We start from the raw sequence: 18,392 nt of genomic DNA, 5'->3' as shown, positions 1-18,392 counted from the left end.
GCAATGATATTTGATGGGAAAACTAAAAAGGAAATAACTATTCTGACCATAATTACTTTGAGGATTCAAGCAGTGTGCAGGTCATAGTTCTTCTCAGCAAGATAAAAGAGAGAAGGTTGAAGACACTTTTCTGATGATTTATGAACTGTTGGAGGTCAAAGACCTACTTTAAGTTTGGATCTATACACGCTTTCTTTTTTCTTATAATTACAATTCTTTTTTATGTTACTCTCATTCAGGAAAGAGACATGAGTGTGGCTTGTTTTATTGCTGTTGTTGTTATTGTTTTTTTAAATTAATTTATTTATTTTAATTGGAGGCTAGTTACTTTACAATACTGTAGTGGTTTTTGCCATACATCAACATGAGTCAGCCACGGGCACACGTGTGTTCCCCATCCAGAACCCCCCTCCCACCTCCCTCCCCATCCCATCCCCCAGGGTCATCCCAGTGCACCAGCCCTGAGCATCCTGTCTCATGCATCAAACCTGGACTGGCAATCTGCTTCACATATTATAATATACACATTTCAACACTACTCTCTCAAATCATCCCACCCTCGTCTTCTCCCACAGAGTCCAAAAGACTGTTCTTTACATCTGTGTCTCTTTTGCTGTCTCACATAGAAGGTCATCATTACCATCTTTCTAAATTCTATATATATGAGTTAGTATACTGTACTGGTGTTTTTCTTTCCAACTTACTTCACTCTGTATAATAGACTCCAGCTTCATCCACCTCATTAGAACTGATTCAAATGTATACTTTTTAATGGCTGAGTAATATTCCATTGTGTATATGTACCACAGCTTTCTTATCCATTCATCTGCCAGTGGACATCTAGGTTGCTTCTGTGTCCTGGCTATTGTAAACAGTGCTGCAATGAACACTGGGATACACATGTCTCTTTCAATTACAGTTTCCTCGGTGTGTATGTTTTATTTTTTTCTCATTTTTGTTTTCTTCTCCCAGGCGAGAAGTCAAACAATGTTTAACCATGAGTCTCAGCTCCCATGTGATATGGTTTCATGATAACCACAAGGTTTAGAAAAAAAATATTTGTCATAGGAGATAGTATTTGTTTGTTGGGCCCTAGAACACACTTTTAATTGAATGTTTTCACTTAAGCTGTAAATCAATGTGTCGGCTTTGTTGTGACTAACACACACTCTGTAAACAAACTCACCAACTTTGTGCGGATTAATTTTCCCCAATCTTTTTCTCATAAGAAATATTTTTTGGTTCAGTTTTATTTATGCAGAGCTGCTTATGGTTACCTGGAACTGATTCTGATTCAAACAAAATATAAAGCTTTTTCTTCCATTAATATAAAAGGTGGCCCTTCGTTTTGTGTTTGGGATCCATTTGTGAAATTATTCTTATAAAGTAAGCAAAGGTGCTTAATTTTGAGATTTTATTAACTACAACATTTTTACCTTGAAGTCTTCAAAGATGCTTCCAAATTTCTTAACTCAATTGACTTTCATAATCATACTGTGAACTAAGTATATCCCAGTTTTACAGATGTGGAAAATGAAAGTCACTCAGTCATAACTGACTCTTTGTAACCCCATAGACTATACAGTCCATGGAATTCTCCAGGCCAGAATACTGGAGTGGGTAGCCTTTCCTTTCTCCAGGGGATCTTTCCAACCCAGGGATCAAACCCAGGTCTCCCGCATAGCAGGCAGATTCTTTACAGAGGTTAGTAACCTGTTAAACTTTGCTCACCTTGCAAGTGAAGGATTACCAACAAGGTCTTCCTTGCTCAGAATCTCATTCTGAAACTTCCTCCAGAATCCAGAGACTCAGTGTAGAACCTTAACAGTACAATCAGTGCTGCCCACCCAAACACTTTAAATCCCCTTATTCCTATATTTCCTCCCAGTTTTATTAAAATATACTTAACATACAGCACTGCATAAATTCAAAATACAGAGCATAATGGTTTGACTTAGGTACATCATAAAATGATTGCCAGGATAGGTTTAGTGACTATCCATCAGCTCATACACATACAAAATAAAAGAAAACAAAAAAAATTTTTCCTTGTGATGAGAGCTCTTAGAGAAATGCTTCTAACTCTTGGTGTCAGCCTCTAGCCTTTTGTCTCTGTTTTCACCTACCTTTCCTGATTCCTTGCTAGGAGACCAAGCAAAATGGAAGAAAATTATATTTTAAAAAATCATCATTCCCCCGTCTTCTAACTCACGTTCACTTGGCGAACATTTATTGACCACCTATTATATTAAACCAATTTGCTATTACACCTGTTAACAAGTCAGACAAAATTTTTAGCAGGCCTCTGCAAAAGTAGTGTTTGATTCTAGTTTTCCACACTTTTTATGACTTGGGGTTTTTTGTTGTTTTTTTTTTTTTTTTCATTCTTTTAAAACCTCTCAAATCCTTTCTGAGGACAGTTGAAATAAAGATGCAATTTAAGATCATTATCAAATATTGATTTATTTCTCTTGCAAATTTATACTATGTGGGAATTACAGAAAATTAAAATCTGAAAGAAATTCAGATGAAAACATGGAAATACAAAATTAGATACCTAAAATTCAGAAAAATTGGTAAATATTGATGAAGTGAACAATTAGGCAAGGAGATCATGGAGTGGAATACAACTTAGAAAGTAGATCTGAATTAAAAAATTAAAAGCTATTTTTAATTTAGTTGAAGGACATTGGTTGGGATGGAAATCTATTAAAAGCCAGGATTCCGGCTTTTCTACTTATACCACTCTACTGGCAGTACAGTACTTAAAAGAGATAAGGAGGATTGGAAAAATCATAGGTGATCTTTCTGCATAAGTAAAATTGTATCCAAAGCCAAAAAAAAACCAAAACAAACTTTTTGTAATGGTCCCCTCCTGTGAAAATCTCTCAATAGATATTTTATATGTTCTTCGATTACCTGACTGGCTAGAATTCCACTACTTAACATGCTTTACTCCTCAGTTCCTGTTATTTGCCAATTGAAGTTCCCTTTGCAGATGTCCTCTATCCTCTTATTGTGCATGCTAAGTTGCTTCAGCCGTGTTCAACTCTTTGCGACTCCATAGACTGTAGCCTGCAAAGCTCCTCTGTCCATGGGATTCTCCAGGCAAGAATATTGGAGTGGGTTGCCATGCCCTCCTCCAGGGGATCTTCCCAACCCAGGGATGGAACCCATGTCTCTTAAGTCTCCTGCATTTGCAAGTGGGTTCTTTACTGCTAGTGCCACCTGGGAAGCTCATTCCCTTGTTATGAATTCCCAATTAATAGATTCCATCTCTCTACTGTGACCTCCAGATTTTATTGATGCCACTCACATTTTCACTCACATCGGTTGTGTAACCCAGGGCCTCTGATTTGCTCATCTGTTTTCATTTTGCAGCATGAAACTTAACATGTCCAGCAGAAATGCGAATAAGCAATTATCTGTTAAATCAGTGTTTCCCAGATGCAAGTTATTTAATGTTTTTATTAACCCTTAGGATGGCAAAGTTATGCAACCTGCACAACCAGTGTGCATTCAGTGGGAAATATAGGCTACTATATATACACAGTCATCATTTTAAAACAAAAGGGAATTTTTTTTAAATGTCTAAGGAAATAAACCTTTTTAACAAGGCTCCTTTTAACATTTCCATATGTAATAAAATACAAATCAAAACAATTTTAGGGGACTTACAGAGGGAAAAAATGATTTTAAAATCTGATGTTTCCAAAAAATGATGAGAGATAACTCTTGCCAGCTTAATGAAAATGAAATGCTATAGGAATTATGTATGCTTAATGTCCAAATATGAGGAGAAGGGGACAACAGAAGATGAGATGGTTGGATTGCATCACCAACTTGATGGACATGAGTTTGAGCAAGCTCCAGGAGTTGGTGATGGACAGGGAAGCCTGGCATGCTGCAGTCCACGGGGTTGCAAAGAGTTGGACATGACTGAGCAACTGAACTAAACTGAACTGAATGTCAAAAAAAACCTTAGCTTACTCTACATAGGACCAAGAATACAAACATTGGATTGTAAAGATCACTGCAGATGGTGACTGCAGTCATGAAATTAAAAGACACTTGCTCCTTGGAAGAAAAGCTGTGACAAACCTAGATAGCATATTAAAAAGCAGATAAATCACTTTTCCAACAAAGGTCCTTACAGTGAAATATATTGTTGCAGTAGTCATGTACAGATGTGAGAGCTGGGCCATAAAGAAGGCTGAGAGCCAAAGAATTTAAGGTTTTGAATCGTGGTGCTGGAGAAGACTCTTGAGAGTTTCCTGGACAGCAAGGAGATCAAACCAGTCAATCCTAAAAGCAATCAGTCCTGAATATTCATTGGAAGGACTGATGCTGAAGCTCCAATACTTTGGCCACCTTCCATGTCCTATGCAAAGAGCCGACTCATTGGAAAAGATCCTGATGCTGGGAGAGATTGAGGGCAGGAGAATGGGGCGACAGAGGATGAGATGGTTGGATGGCATCACCAATTCAATGGACATTTGAGCAAACTCTGGGAGATAGTGAAGGACAGGGAAGCCTGGCGTGCTGCAGTCCATGGGGACACAAGAGTTGGACAACAACTAAGCAACTGAACAACAACCACAAAAAAAATATCATCTTTGTTTCATCTTTTCAATCTCATAAGACATCGAAACACTGCGTATTTCTCATCATTTCAAATACAAACCAAAATACATACAAAATTTTTGCTAATTATAATGACAAGAGCTAATTTTAAATTTTGATTCTAAAAGCCATTCTCAAGTTAGTTATTAAAATGTGTCTGCCAGCACCTAGCACAGAACGGGGTACTAGGAGGCAATAGATAGGTCCTCATTAGACAGTTTACCGCAGCCAACTAGTGCAACAAGAGTGCTGCTGGAAGCAAATCCTTTGCAGCATCCTCCTGCTTTGTACTACCCTAGTCTCCCTCGATTTCTCCATCCCTTTCCTTATCTCTGTTCCTAGAAGCCCTACTGTTCATACAAGCCTTTCCTGGGCCAGCCGCCACCATTTCCAGTCTAGGAAGAGCCTTACCCTGGCAAAATTCAGGGCAAATATCTCCTCCTCTTTGACAACTTTCCATGTCACAGACAGAACGCTGTGCTTCTGTGGACGCCTTCCCCTTGCTGACATGTAACTCATAATGCTTCCAGTTTATACCTATTTGGTCTTATGTTTCTCACCGCTCCCCTCCCCATGAAAACAGGAGTCCATGGAGCTGTGTGCTCTGTGTTTGTTTAGACCCAGAGCCTAGCACTGTATCTGGTAAACAGCTGGAGCTAACCAACAAGAATTTCTACAATTAATGAATAAAATAAACCATTTCAAAGCAAACAACATAATTGTCATCTAAACAAATTCATCCCTTTATCTTTAAATTCTCTCTGCTTTTTCCTTTCTTCCCTACTCCTTGCAAATAAAAAGACCCATGATCTATAAACCTTCCTAGCAAGGCTTGGGATTTTAACTAGTTAACATAATAAACTGTTTCAGAGATGCAGGAGTTGAAGCACAGAGAAGTTAAAGAATTTACCCTAGTGGTCGCTGTGATCTAAAGGCATGTGTGCTCAGTCATGTCCAGCTCTTTGCAACCCCATGGACTGTAGCCAGCCAGGCTCCTCTGTCCTTGGAATTTTCCAGGCAAGTATACTAGAGAGGGTTGCCATTTCCTTGACCTAAAGTCTGAGTTCTTTGTTAGTGGTGTTCTTTAGTTGCTCAGTCGTGTCTGACTCTTTGCAACCCCATGGACTGTAGCCCACCATGCTCCTCTGTCCATGGGATTTCCCAGGCAAGAATACTAGAATGGGTTGCCACTTCTTCCTCCAGGGAATATTCCCGACCCAGCGACCAAACCTGTTTCCTGCATTTGCAGGTGGATTCTCTGCCACTGAGCCACCAGGGAAGCCCCTGTATTCTTTACACTAAAGCTAAACCAGGTGATGAAATGTCCGGGGAAGGAGAACATTGAACCACGAAAGCAAATGTCAGGGAAAGTTGGGAAAGACTCCAGAACGGAGCCTAGTGCCCAGGACAGGATCTTGTAGATTCCTGGAAGAAGGTGAATGGGCAGGCCAGGTCATTAAAGCAGGAATGAAAGAGGCAGGGACAATGCACGCTGGTGATATTTACCTTTAACTGACCTGACTGACATGTTAGCATGTTCCAGGCAGTGATCTGTCAGGCAGGTGTCACAGATATTATGCATGAGTCTGATGTACTTGTTTCTGGTTTGTTTTGGGTTTTGACTGAGGTTTTTAACTCAGTGAAGCGTTCCTGGACATGACCCTGGCTCTGTTCCTTGGCAGCTGCGCTCATCAAGCGTCCCTAGAGTGCAACAGCCAGGGTGACTGAGCATCCTCCCCAAACACAACCCCCTGTTTTGCCATTCTTGCTGATACATTTGCTTTTGACAACTTTTCCAATCAGATAAGATCATTCTTGAGGCTTAATTCCCAACTCCAAAGTAAAGAACAGAAGAATCCCCAACTTGGGTTAAATCAAGATAAAATCCATGCTAAAATATCTGTGTCAGTTTAAAAAATTAAATGTTTTCAACTAAACCAGCTCAGTGGAAAACAGAAGGGAAAATGTTGTCCAGATTTATTTGTCCAAAGGGCTATATCATTTCTTAAAGGTAAATAATAATCAAATGGTAGAGTTTATATAACCTCTCAACAAAAAATGCATTCTGCTTGAGAAAGAAGTTCCTGTAAAATATTACATTTTATATAATAAAATATATATCACTACATGATATATAATATATGCTTATATATTATATACTACACACAATCTATATATCAATATTTTATGAGAACTATATTGACATGACATAATTTTGTTATAATTTTGAAAATCATAGTATGTTTGGACAATTTGTTTTAACAGTACGTTTAAAATGTTGAACTGAAGAGCAATTGATGCATTCATGCCTTTTTTATCTTTCCAAAACAAACATTTAACATTCAGTACTTATACGTGTCCCAGGTGGCGCATGTAATGAATCTGCCTGCCAGTGCAGGAGATGCAGTTTTGATCCCTGGGTCAGAGAGACCCCAGAAAGTAGGAAATGGCAACCCACTCCAGAAATCCCATGGAGAAAACTCCAGAAATTACCTAAGAAATCCCATGGACAGAGAAGCCTGGTGGGCTGTAGTCCATGGACTTGCAAAGAGTCAGACATGACTGAGCAACTGAGCACACACATGTACACCAAGTGAATAAACTATTTCTCACTAGCTAGCAAGGTTTCCTGGAAAATTAAACTTAAAAGAACTAACTTCTGTTTAAAGATGTTTCAAAAACTCCAGAAAACTTATGTAATGCACAAAGTGGCCCATAATTTATAAGGGTAAAGTATTTAAATGTCAAATGCTATTTTATTTTAATGACTTAAAATTTTAAAACTTCCTTTACCATTTTTCTTAACCTAAAAAAGCAATTAATAAACAATGGTTAATAAAGTTGCTCTATTTTGGGGAACCTTAAAGAGTTTTTGGATTCTTCTTGAGTTGTATCAGCAAACTTAAAAGTTTCTATGAAACATAATTAGGCTTTAGAAACTGAGATGGTTGTTATATTAGGTCAGAGATAGCCACAGCTAAATTTATCATTTTCATATGTGTCTTTTCATCTGCTAAGTACAATTGCCTTGTTATTTACCTTCTTTAACCATAAAATAAAATTCAGTGAGCAAATAAAAATTCCATGCAGCTCAACACATAAAAGTTGTTTTTATAGTAATTTATAATCAAAGCCATCCTGTCCCCTCCTGGCCTCAGTGAAAATGATTTCAATTGAAGCAGAAAGGTGGAGATGAGTAATGAGCAATCTTCAGTGAAACAAATGCAAGATTATGAAACTATGGAAGATTAGAAGTCACTGGTGTTCAAAGTTTAATTACCCAGACATCAGAAGTACAAGATTACATGCTTTTATAACATTAAAGTAATTAAGATAGTTTGCAAAATTTTGCCCAGTGAATTTTAAGCCTAGTTGACCCCAGTGGTCTATAAAAAATATAAAGATGCCTTTATCTCCCTGACACTATTCTTAATGCCCCTAAAACTGCACATTATGACTTCATACTACTACTTCTGAAAAGAGCTAAACTAGAACTATGTACCAGTAGCTGTGATTCTGGGAGTGGAAAAGAAAACACAAGCTGACTGCAGTCCACCACTATGCTAGATACTTTCATAGATGTTTATCCTCACCTGAATGCTCTTCATTGCAGATGAGAATGCAAAGTTCTACAGAAACCAGATGAATTTGCCCCAGCTATTGGCAAATCTAGGAGCCATACCATCATCTGTTGGTCTACAAGACTGTTTCTGAAAGACTTCACTAGCATAGGCCAGATTTAAAGATACAAATACAGAAAGAACATTAATGAAGGCATCAATTATATGGTCGCATCCTCCCTTAATTATATGCTTAAATAAATAATTCAAATGAAAAGAAGCAATATTATATTGATAGCTATCACATGAGTTGTCTTGGAAGAAGTTCTTTTTCGTTTCCTTCCCCCTCCCCCAGTTTAATTGAGATGTAATGCACTTATGTGCTAAGTCACTTCAGTCATGTCCAACTCTTTGAGACCCCATGGACTATAGTCTCTCAGGCTCCTCTGTCCACGGGATTTTCCAGGCAAGAATACTGGAGTGGGTTGCCATGTCTTCCTCCAGGGCATCTTCCCAACTCAGGGATCAAACCTGCGTCTCCTGCATCTCCTGCATTTGCAGGCAGGTTCTTTACCACTAGCGCCACCTGGGAAGCCCACCAATTCATGTACAGCACTATATAAGTTAAAGGTATACAGGGCTTCCCTTGTGGCTCAACTGGTAAAGACTCTGCAAAGAGTTGGATGCAACTGAGTGGCTTTCACTTTCACATATAGTACAATGATCTGTTTTACATACATCATGAAATGATTATCACAATTAGTTTAGTGAACATATATATATGTAAAATATTAAGAAAAAAAGAAAAAATATTTTTCCTTGTTTCCCTAAGATGGAACTCTTAGGATTAACTCTCTTGACAACTTTCATATATAACAACTTTCTTGCTAATTATGACAATCAGGTTGTATATTACATTCCTAATATTTATCTTATAGCTGGAAATTTGTACTTTTTATCCACCCTCATCCAGTTCCCCCTTCCCTACTCCCTGCCTCTGATAACCACAAATCTGATCTCTTTTTCTATGTTTGTTTGTTTGTTTGTTTTGAAGTAATTGAACTACAACACTATGTTAGTTCCTGGTACACAACATAGGGATTCAATATTTCTATATATGACAAAATGATCACCACAACATGTCTAGTTACCACGTCACACAAATATTACATGCTGTACTTTTCATCCCCATGACTCATTTTGTAAATGGAAACTTATACCTCTTCATCTCCCTCACCTATTTCTTTTTCTTTATACATTCCTAAGGTCATATGGTTTCAAGCATTGACTCAAAATGCATAACATGGCACTGTTAAAAACATGTGCTGAAATTGTAATGATAATCCTCTCACATCAACCCCTACCCATATGGACTGGCCCATCCTATTATACAAAATATAATATAATGATAAAAGCATCATCACCAGCTGTAAATAAAACAGTCATTAGAGCTGGCAAAAAGTTGTAACAACAAAGTATCACTCATCCTCTGTTGTAATCTGAGGTTTTTCAAAGGGGCTGAGCATATGAGTCTAATGGCATTTTGCTGGATCACATTTTGTATTTCAGATTCAACAGTTTCATAGGAGAAACCCAAGGTGAACTTAGTTCATAACGTGAAGCACCACACCATACAGCCCTTCTCACAGAATCAAGTCAGATGGGTCTGGCAGTGAGGCTGAGAGTTTTGACAATAGCTTATGTATGTACATATTTCTCAAGGAATGAGACAGACAGAGAGAGAGAGACAGAAAACAATATAGGGTTTAAGATCTTTATAATAACATCATCTCTTCTTGAATCCCAGTCATCTCAGTGAGCAGAGTTGTGCTGCCCAATACAGTTGCCACCGCACACTTGAAATGGGCTAGTTCAAACTCAATTATGCTAGAAGTGCAAGATACAACCTGGATTTCAAAAACTTAGTATGAAAGAACAATGCAAAATACTTCATTGAAATTTTTAACTTATTACATGTTTAAATGATAATATTTTTGATTCTTGCTCAGTCGCCAAGTCATGTCCAGCTCTTCATGACCCCATGGACTGCAGCATGCCAGGCTTCCCCGTCCTTCATAATCTTCTGGAGTTGCCCAAAATATTTTTGATACATGGAACTAAATTAAATATATTATTAAAATTAATTTTACCTGCATTAAACCCCACTGAAACTTGTAGGCCTCCTGTAAGGAAATGATTAGGGGAAAAGACTGCACAGTAGTAAGACGAAAACCTGCATTTTTGTAGTTGCAGTGGTTAATAGAATGCATTAACCATTAACTTGTTAGCAAAGCTATGTAATTAGCATACTTGCTAAGAACCACAGAAGTTGCTAGACAAAGATACAACTTGAACTAACAAAGCAAATGGAAGCATCTATAAAAATAGGAGTGGTGTTTTTTTTCTTACTGAGTTGCATGAAATATGTTGTATGTGAAACAAACAAAAATGTGTTTCCCCCAACAGCATTTTAAAAGCCAGAAATATGATTAACACCACTCCATTAAAGAGCTGAGACACTTTGCATTACTGCTTTTTACAGTCTTTACTAAGGCTACATTCCTAATCCAGCTGAATAAAAGGCTGCTAGACTGCTATAGTGCAGGGGAACTTTCGACCTGTGATTCCCTGGACTGGCAGAATGATGGAGAAGCTAATCTGCTCAGTCTGCAGGTGAAAGAAGGGAATCCAAGCCCCTGCCATGGAGATGAAATCATTTTGTTATGTGGTCTGTTCACCTCCTTGTACTTGAAACAAGATGGAGAGTTCAGGATTCACCCTAAAATTAAAGGAATGCTAATACAGTCATCTCCTGAACAGAAGCACAAGGCTACTTGGGACAAATGGCCCCTGTCATGTGGCTGAAAACATAAAGAGAATTCTATGTTACTCTTCAGTCTTTTTTTTTTTTTCATTCTAATACCTATGGATTTATTAGCAAACCTTGAGTAGTCCTCAGATAGTAATGAACTCGGGAGAAAACTGAACTTACCAATACAGCATTTTCCACATTTTCAAAATGTAACTTAGTCTTGGCCAGGAATGCTTTAGGTTCCTAAATGGTGGTTGATGTGATCTCATGATGTGGCCTAATCAGACTAGCAGGCAACTAGCATATTTTCAGAACCCAAACTTGGGAACCACTGAATGGTATTAAGGACTCAAACAAGGGAAAACTTATTTCTCTTTCACATCGCTTTCTGGAAGTGGACAGGTGGTTCGGAGCAGGTGGGTGACTCCACTCCACAAAGTCATCCCGGGCCTCGGATGCCGTCTGCCTCATTGTTCTCAAGGAATTCTAATCAAGCCACATGGACAGATGCAGTCTCCCTGCATCATCCACCTTCCATCCTGTAGGAAAAGAGAGGAAGTGGATACAAAATATCCCCTTTTAAGGGCATTTTCTTGCCAGGTGGTGTTAGTGGTAAAGAATCCACCTGCCAAACAGGAGACGGGATTGATTCCTGGGTTGGGAAGATCTCTTGGAAAAGGGAATGGCAAGCCACTCCAGCATTTTGCCCAGAAAACCCCATGGACAGAGAAGCCTGGCAGGCTACAGTTCATAGAGTTACAAAGAGTCAGACAGGACTTAGCAACCGAGCATGTGCACACATCCTCATCAGGAAAGTGAGGTCTGATGGTCTGGCTCAGTGCTTCTTTTGTCCTGGCTGCCCTTGCTGGGGAGTTTAGGCAGGCAGACTTGCCTTTCTGCAACAGAGGTTGGGCTATGTGGTCTCTCTCTAGGCAGCCCAGTAGGGTAGAACTTCTCAGTACCACTACCTAAATATCTAATAGGCCTTTGAAGCTTAACACATCCAAAACAAGACTCTTGACTTTCAATCCAAGTAAATGGTACTCTTCACCCAGTTGTTCAGGCCCAAAGTCTAGCAGTCCCATCCTTTTCTCTCCATTCCCCACAACTAGTCCATCAGTTGAACCGACCTTTTTCTCTCTGTTGCAGTAACACAATCTTAGTCCTAATTATCTGTTTCTTAAACTATTATAATTGCCTCTTAACTGAATTTCCTGTTTTAATTCTTACCCTCATATAATCCCTTTTCCACCATGGGACCACAGTGATATTTTTAAATCATAAATCAGATCATGTCATTCATTGCTTAAGCCCTCCACTATCTTGGCAGTTATCTTGGATAAAAAGCAAACTCCTTACTCTGTCCCATAGAGCCCCACATGATTGGTTCTTGCCCACCTGTACATTTTTCTCTCCTCTGGCATTCTATGGGTACTTCAGACCTCCTCCATTCTTCACCATCCTTCAAACTTCAGTCCTTGCCTTTTCCTCTGTCTGAGACATTCTTCCTCTAGATCTTTACATCTGCCTCCTCTATTTCCTAACAATTTTGTTCATGTTTTAATTTGTGGCAAATATTCACACTAATGAGTTTATATAAATATTTGACTCTGTGTTGTCTTTAGCTCAACCATGGATTTATATGTGTCAAATTTAGTTCCAGCAATTTAAACTATCTATGAATGCAAGTATGATTTTTCCACATGAAACATATTTTAACATAGACAAAAATCTAAAGAGAAAATCTAAAGAGAAAATCATATCAATTGGAAAATACCTTCTAATTTTTTTGGTGATCATTGACCCTTCGTCCACTTAAATGTTTTATTGTGTCAATCAAGTACTTTCTCAAAACAAAGAACGGTGTTCACTTTGGAAGCAGATATACTAAAATTGGAATGAGGATTAGCATGGCCCCAGTGCAAAGATGACATGCAGTTTGTGAAGTGTTCCATATTTTTTAAAAAAGAAAAAGAAAAACAACATCTTTGTTAAAAATTAAAAACTGAAGTGATAGGGACAAGTTCAGAACTGAGAAAATACTTTGACTTGAATAAGAGCAATGTGTTTGTTGTATTCTACTTTGTTATCGTTTGTATACAAACATCCTGATAAATAGTTCAGAATTAAAGCACTTGAAAAATTCTAACACTACAATCAGTTTTTCTAATTTACCTAAGTAAAGTTAAATTTCTTTATCACTGTAAAAATTTCTCACGAAACTCTAGTAGTAAAAGACAGGCAGTAAAGAAATGGGCATATGAATAATAATATCTGATAGTGATAAAGCCATGAAAAAAATTTAACAGTATAAAGTGATGTCGAATGGTTGGAAAGTGGGTCTAATTTAGACAATAGAGGCAAGGAAGATCTCTGAAGAGATGACACTTGAGTTCTTAAGTACCGATAATTGTGTTGTGAAATGATATATTCAGATCTTCAAGTGATTTGAATACTATATCTTTATTCATCACATATCTAGTAATGAGTTTTGAAGAAAAATAAGAATTTTAATGAAAATGATATGTAAAAAAGCAAAATATAAGCCTGTCTCAAACCATTCTTTGAAATACTATTGTGTAGACTTTCCAATTCAAAGTAGGAAGTTAATAAATTTCTGAAATGCCTGAATCAATCAGAGCAGCCATCCCAAACAAAAGCCTATCCATTTAGGTTTCTGCTACTATTTTGTAAGATTCAATCATCACTGTCCAGCACCTCTGAGGACCAGTGATTCTTTCTCAAGAGCAAAGACCATTCATCTTTGTCTTCCTACAGCCCTGAACACCTCCAGGCATATCATGGGTATTCAGTAGTCATTTAATCAACTAATCAATCAATCTTCTTATCCTCTAATGTCAAGCTAACTGAGTTCCTGACATACAGAAGCACTAAATTAATGTTTGTTGAATTAACATGCTACAAATACATCATTCATCTAAGTCCCTGAGATTGAACAGCAGCAAATCAAAAAGAACATTGTCTTTGAAGACAAACAGGTCTGGAGTCTAGGAAGCCCAGCCCCACTCTTCAGTATATATTTAAACATAAACAGGTTAAGTAATCTTTCTGGACTTTAGATCCTTCATCTGTTAGAAAAGGATATTTTTAAATGGATTACCAACAAAGATCTACTGTATAGTACAGGGAACTCTGCTCAGTACTATGTAACAACCTAAATGGGAAAAGAATATGAAAAAGAATAGATCTATGTATATATATAATTGAATCACTTTGCTGAACACCTGAAACTAATAAAACACTGCTAATCAGTTATACTCCAATATAAAATAAAAAGTTAAAAAAAACTATAATCACAGTTTTTAAGTATTGAAAATCTGTTATGAAATGAAAAAAACACCAATAATAAAAATTTTTTAAAGCTAAAAAAGAAAAGAATAATCGTTTACTGCAATGATTTAAAAGGCAATGTGTAGCGCTCCTGCTAGAATTTCTTAACCAAGGTAAACTCTGAAACAGTAAGAACAGATACCACAATGCTATTATTATTGAGTATCTTGTACATATTTATGCCTTGCATGTTCATAGACACAATTAGTAAAAATTATTTTCATCACTGTGAGCACCAGGACTAGTTATGAGATGTTCCTCCAAGCGGAGCAAAACCAAAAACAAATATTAATACTTTAAACACTTATTCTCAGTCTCAAAGACTGAGCAGAACAAGACATGAGAGTCATCTCTTTGGCTGTGTGCCCCTGCTGGAAGCAAGCTGATGTGAAAAATGAAGGCTTCTCCCAGAGAACCATAAGCTGTAGATGAATTTTTTTTTTCAGACAAAGAGTTATTCCACTGGCATTTTCAAATGACAATGGTATGAAATTACAATACAAAAACAGGTGTTGTTGTTATAAGATAACATCTTTTACAACATTTTCCTTTTTTATTTCTGTATATAAAGGGTTTTTATTAATGCAAGAGGCCATAAACCTGAGCATCATCCTTGATTTTCTTATCCCTCTAATACACTATATCCAATTCCTCAGGAAAAATCTGCTGATCCCACTTTCAAAATACCATCAGAACTTGGCTTTGCCACCACCTGCAGAGCTACAGCTTAGTTCAAGCAGCCATCATTTCTCACCCAGATACTGTAGTAGCCTCCAATAAGTTTCGCTGCTTCTACAATTGACTCCTGCAGTCTATTCAGGTGCCACAGTCAGAAATATCATTTTAGTTTGGGGACTTTCCTGGTGGTCTAGTGGTTAATACTCTGAGCTTGCACTGCAGGGGGACTCAGGTTCTATCCCTGGTCTGGGAACTATGATCCTACATGCCTCAAGTGAAAGTCGCTCAGTTGTGTATGCTTGCGACCCCATGGACTATACAGTCCACGGAATTCTCCAGGCCAGAATACTGGAATGGGTGGCCTTTCCCTTCTCCAGGGCATCTTCCCAGCCCAGGGATCAAACCCAGGTCTCCCACATTGAAGGTGGATTCTTTACAAGCTGAGCCACAAGAGAAGGCCAAGGGGGAGACAATTAAGTTTTATCACATCACTCCTCTGCTCAACACCCTCTACATGGCTCTCCACTCAGCATAAATGGCAGCATCCTCTGGATGGCCTGTGAGGCCATCCACGGTCTGTCTCCCACACCTGTCCAACCTCCTCGCCTACAGCTCCACCCTCATTCACTGCTGCAGCCACGATGACCTGCTTGCTTGCTCAGGAATGCAAAAGACAAATGTCTACACCGTAATCTCTGCTCTACCAGCTCCTTGTGTCTAGAAAGTTCTTCTCCCAGACAGGTTTTAATTTGCATTACCCTAATACTTAGTGGTGATCTTGAGCATCTTTCCATATGCTTATTGCCCTTTGTTCATCTTCATTGGAAAAATGCCAAGTCCTTTGCCAATTTTTGAATCACATTTTTCGTTATTGCTGTTGTTATAATTTTAGGAGTATTCCATATAGTCTAGATATTAATTTCTTATCAGATTTTTCAACTTATGCAAAAAATCATTGGGATTTGATACGGATAGATTAAATTTGTAAATCACTTTAGGTGGTACTGGAACATAAACAATACAAATATTTCAATCCATGAACACAAGAAGTCTTTCCATTTTGTGTTTTCTTTATTTTCTTTCAGCAGTGTTTTGTAGTTTTCAGTGTACAAGTCTTTTATCTCCTTGGCTAATTCCTAAGTATTTCATATTTGATACTATTATAAATAAAATTATTTTCTTCACTTCCTTTTCAAATTGTTCATTGTTATTACATAGAGATGCAGCCAAGTTTTGTAAGTTGATTTTGTATCCTATTAATTTGATGATGATAAAGGACAATAATCTGGCACAGTTTGGCACAATAAAGGACAGACATGGTATGGACCTAACAGAAGCAAAAGATGTTAAGAAGAGGTGGCAGGAATACACAGAAAAACTATACAAAAAAGATCTTCATGACCCAGATAATCACGATGCTGTGATCAGTCACCTAGAGCCAGACATCCGGGAAGGCAAAGTCAAGTGGGCCTTAGCAAGCATCACTACAAAGCGAGTGGAGGTGATGGAATTCCAGTTGAGCTATTTCAAATCCTAAAAGATGATGCTCTGAAAGTGCTATACTCAATATGCCAGCAAATTTGGAGAACTCAGCAGTGGTCGCAGGATTGGAAAAGGTCAGTTTTCATTCCAATCCCAAAGAAAGGCAATGCCAAAGAATGCTCAAACTACCACACAATTGCACTCATCTCACACTCTAGCAAAGTAACGCTCAAAATTCTCCAAGCCAGGCTTCAACAGTAATGTGAACCATGAACTTTCAGATGTTCAAGCTGGATTTAGAAAAGGCAGAGGAACCAGAAATCAAATTGCCAACATCGGTTGGATCATTGGAAAAGCAAGAAGAGTTCCAGAAAAACATCTATTTCTGCTTTATTGACTATGCCAAAGACTCTGTGTGGATTGCCACAAACTGGAAAATTCTACAAGAGATGGGAATACCAGACCACCTGACCTGCCTCTTGAGAAATCTGTATGTAGGTCAAGAAGCAACAGTTAGAACGGGACATGGAACAACAGACTGGTTACAAATTGGGAAAGAAGTACGTCAAGGCTGCATATTGTCACTCTGCTTATCTAACTTATATGCAGAATACATCATAAGAAATGCTGGGCTGGATGAAGCACAAATTGGAATCAAGATTGTCAGGAGAAATATCAATAACCTCAGATATGCAGATGACACCACACTTATGGCAGAAAGTGAAGAACTAAAGAGCCTCTTGATGAAAGTGAAAGAAGAGAGTGAAAAAGTTGGTTTAAAACTCAACATTCAGAAAACTAAGATTATGGCATCCGGTCCCATCACTTCATGGCAAATAGATGGGGAAACAATGGAAACAGTGACAGACTTTATTTTTAGGGGGCTCCAAAATCACTGCAGATTGTGACTGCAGCCATGAAATTAAAAGACACTTGCTTCTTGGAAGAAAAGTTATGACCAACCTATAAAGCATATTAAAAAGCAGAGACGTTATTTTGACAACAAAGGTCCATCTAGTCAAAGCTATGGTTTTTCCAGTAGTCATGTATGGATGTGAGAGTTGGACTATAAAGAAAGCTGAGCACTGAAGAATTGATGCTTTTGAACTGTGGTGTTGGAGATGACTCTTTAGAGTCCTCTGGACAACAAGGAGATCCAACCAGTCCATCCTAAAGGAAATCAGTCCTGAATATTTATTGGAAGGACTGGTGCTGAAGCTGAAACTCTAATACTTTGGCCATCTGGTGCAAAGGACTGACTCACTGGAAAAGACCCTGATGCTGGGAAAGATTGAAGGTAGGAGGAGAAGAGGACAACAGAGGATGAGATGGTTGGATGGCATCACCAGCTGAGTGGACATGAGTTTGAGTAAATTCTGGGAGTTGGTGATTGACAGGGAGACTTGGCGTACTGCAGTCCATGGGTCCCAAAAAGTCAGACATGACTGAGGGACTGAACTGAACTACCAAAAATTTGTAGACATGTGCTAAATTCACAACAGCAGTTAATGAATATTTGGGAGAGATTTTTTTGAGCAAATATTCTGTTGCTCCTTAATATTTCAGCCATTTATTTTAGCTTTCATCCATGAATCTTGTCTGCAGCAATTATTACTGTGGCATGCTAGTGGTGTTGTCTCCATTCCCCTCATGCTTTCTATATTTCATATTTGGAATTTTTCTGTAATGAAGACTTGTCACTTCTCTACCACTTAAATATTCATTCAATCATTTATTTCTATATCAATCTGAATTTATGAATATTGTATTGTTCAGATTGTAATTCAGTAGTATTTATTATTTCTTTTTATTGCTTCAATTGTTCCAGTTCTGGATACTGGGAACTCTTAGAATTCAGTTCCCATGTTACTTTGACAAGTCCTACT

The 18,392-nt window shown here is 38.0% G+C and overlaps 1 pseudogene; it reads left to right on the top strand.

The window, feature by feature from the left end:
* The first annotated feature begins 12,858 nt into the window (after positions 1 to 12,858).
* Positions 12,859 to 12,956, top strand: LOC139032678 (U6 spliceosomal RNA; annotated as a pseudogene).
* The last annotated feature ends 5,436 nt before the right edge of the window (positions 12,957 to 18,392 follow it).

Source organism: Odocoileus virginianus, chromosome 32 (genome assembly GCF_023699985.2).
Source record: "Odocoileus virginianus isolate 20LAN1187 ecotype Illinois chromosome 32, Ovbor_1.2, whole genome shotgun sequence".
In the NCBI taxonomy this organism is placed as follows: domain Eukaryota; kingdom Metazoa; phylum Chordata; class Mammalia; order Artiodactyla; family Cervidae; genus Odocoileus; species Odocoileus virginianus.
The sequence above is the reverse complement of the archived record's forward strand: the minus strand, read 5'-3'. Positions and strand labels throughout refer to the sequence as shown.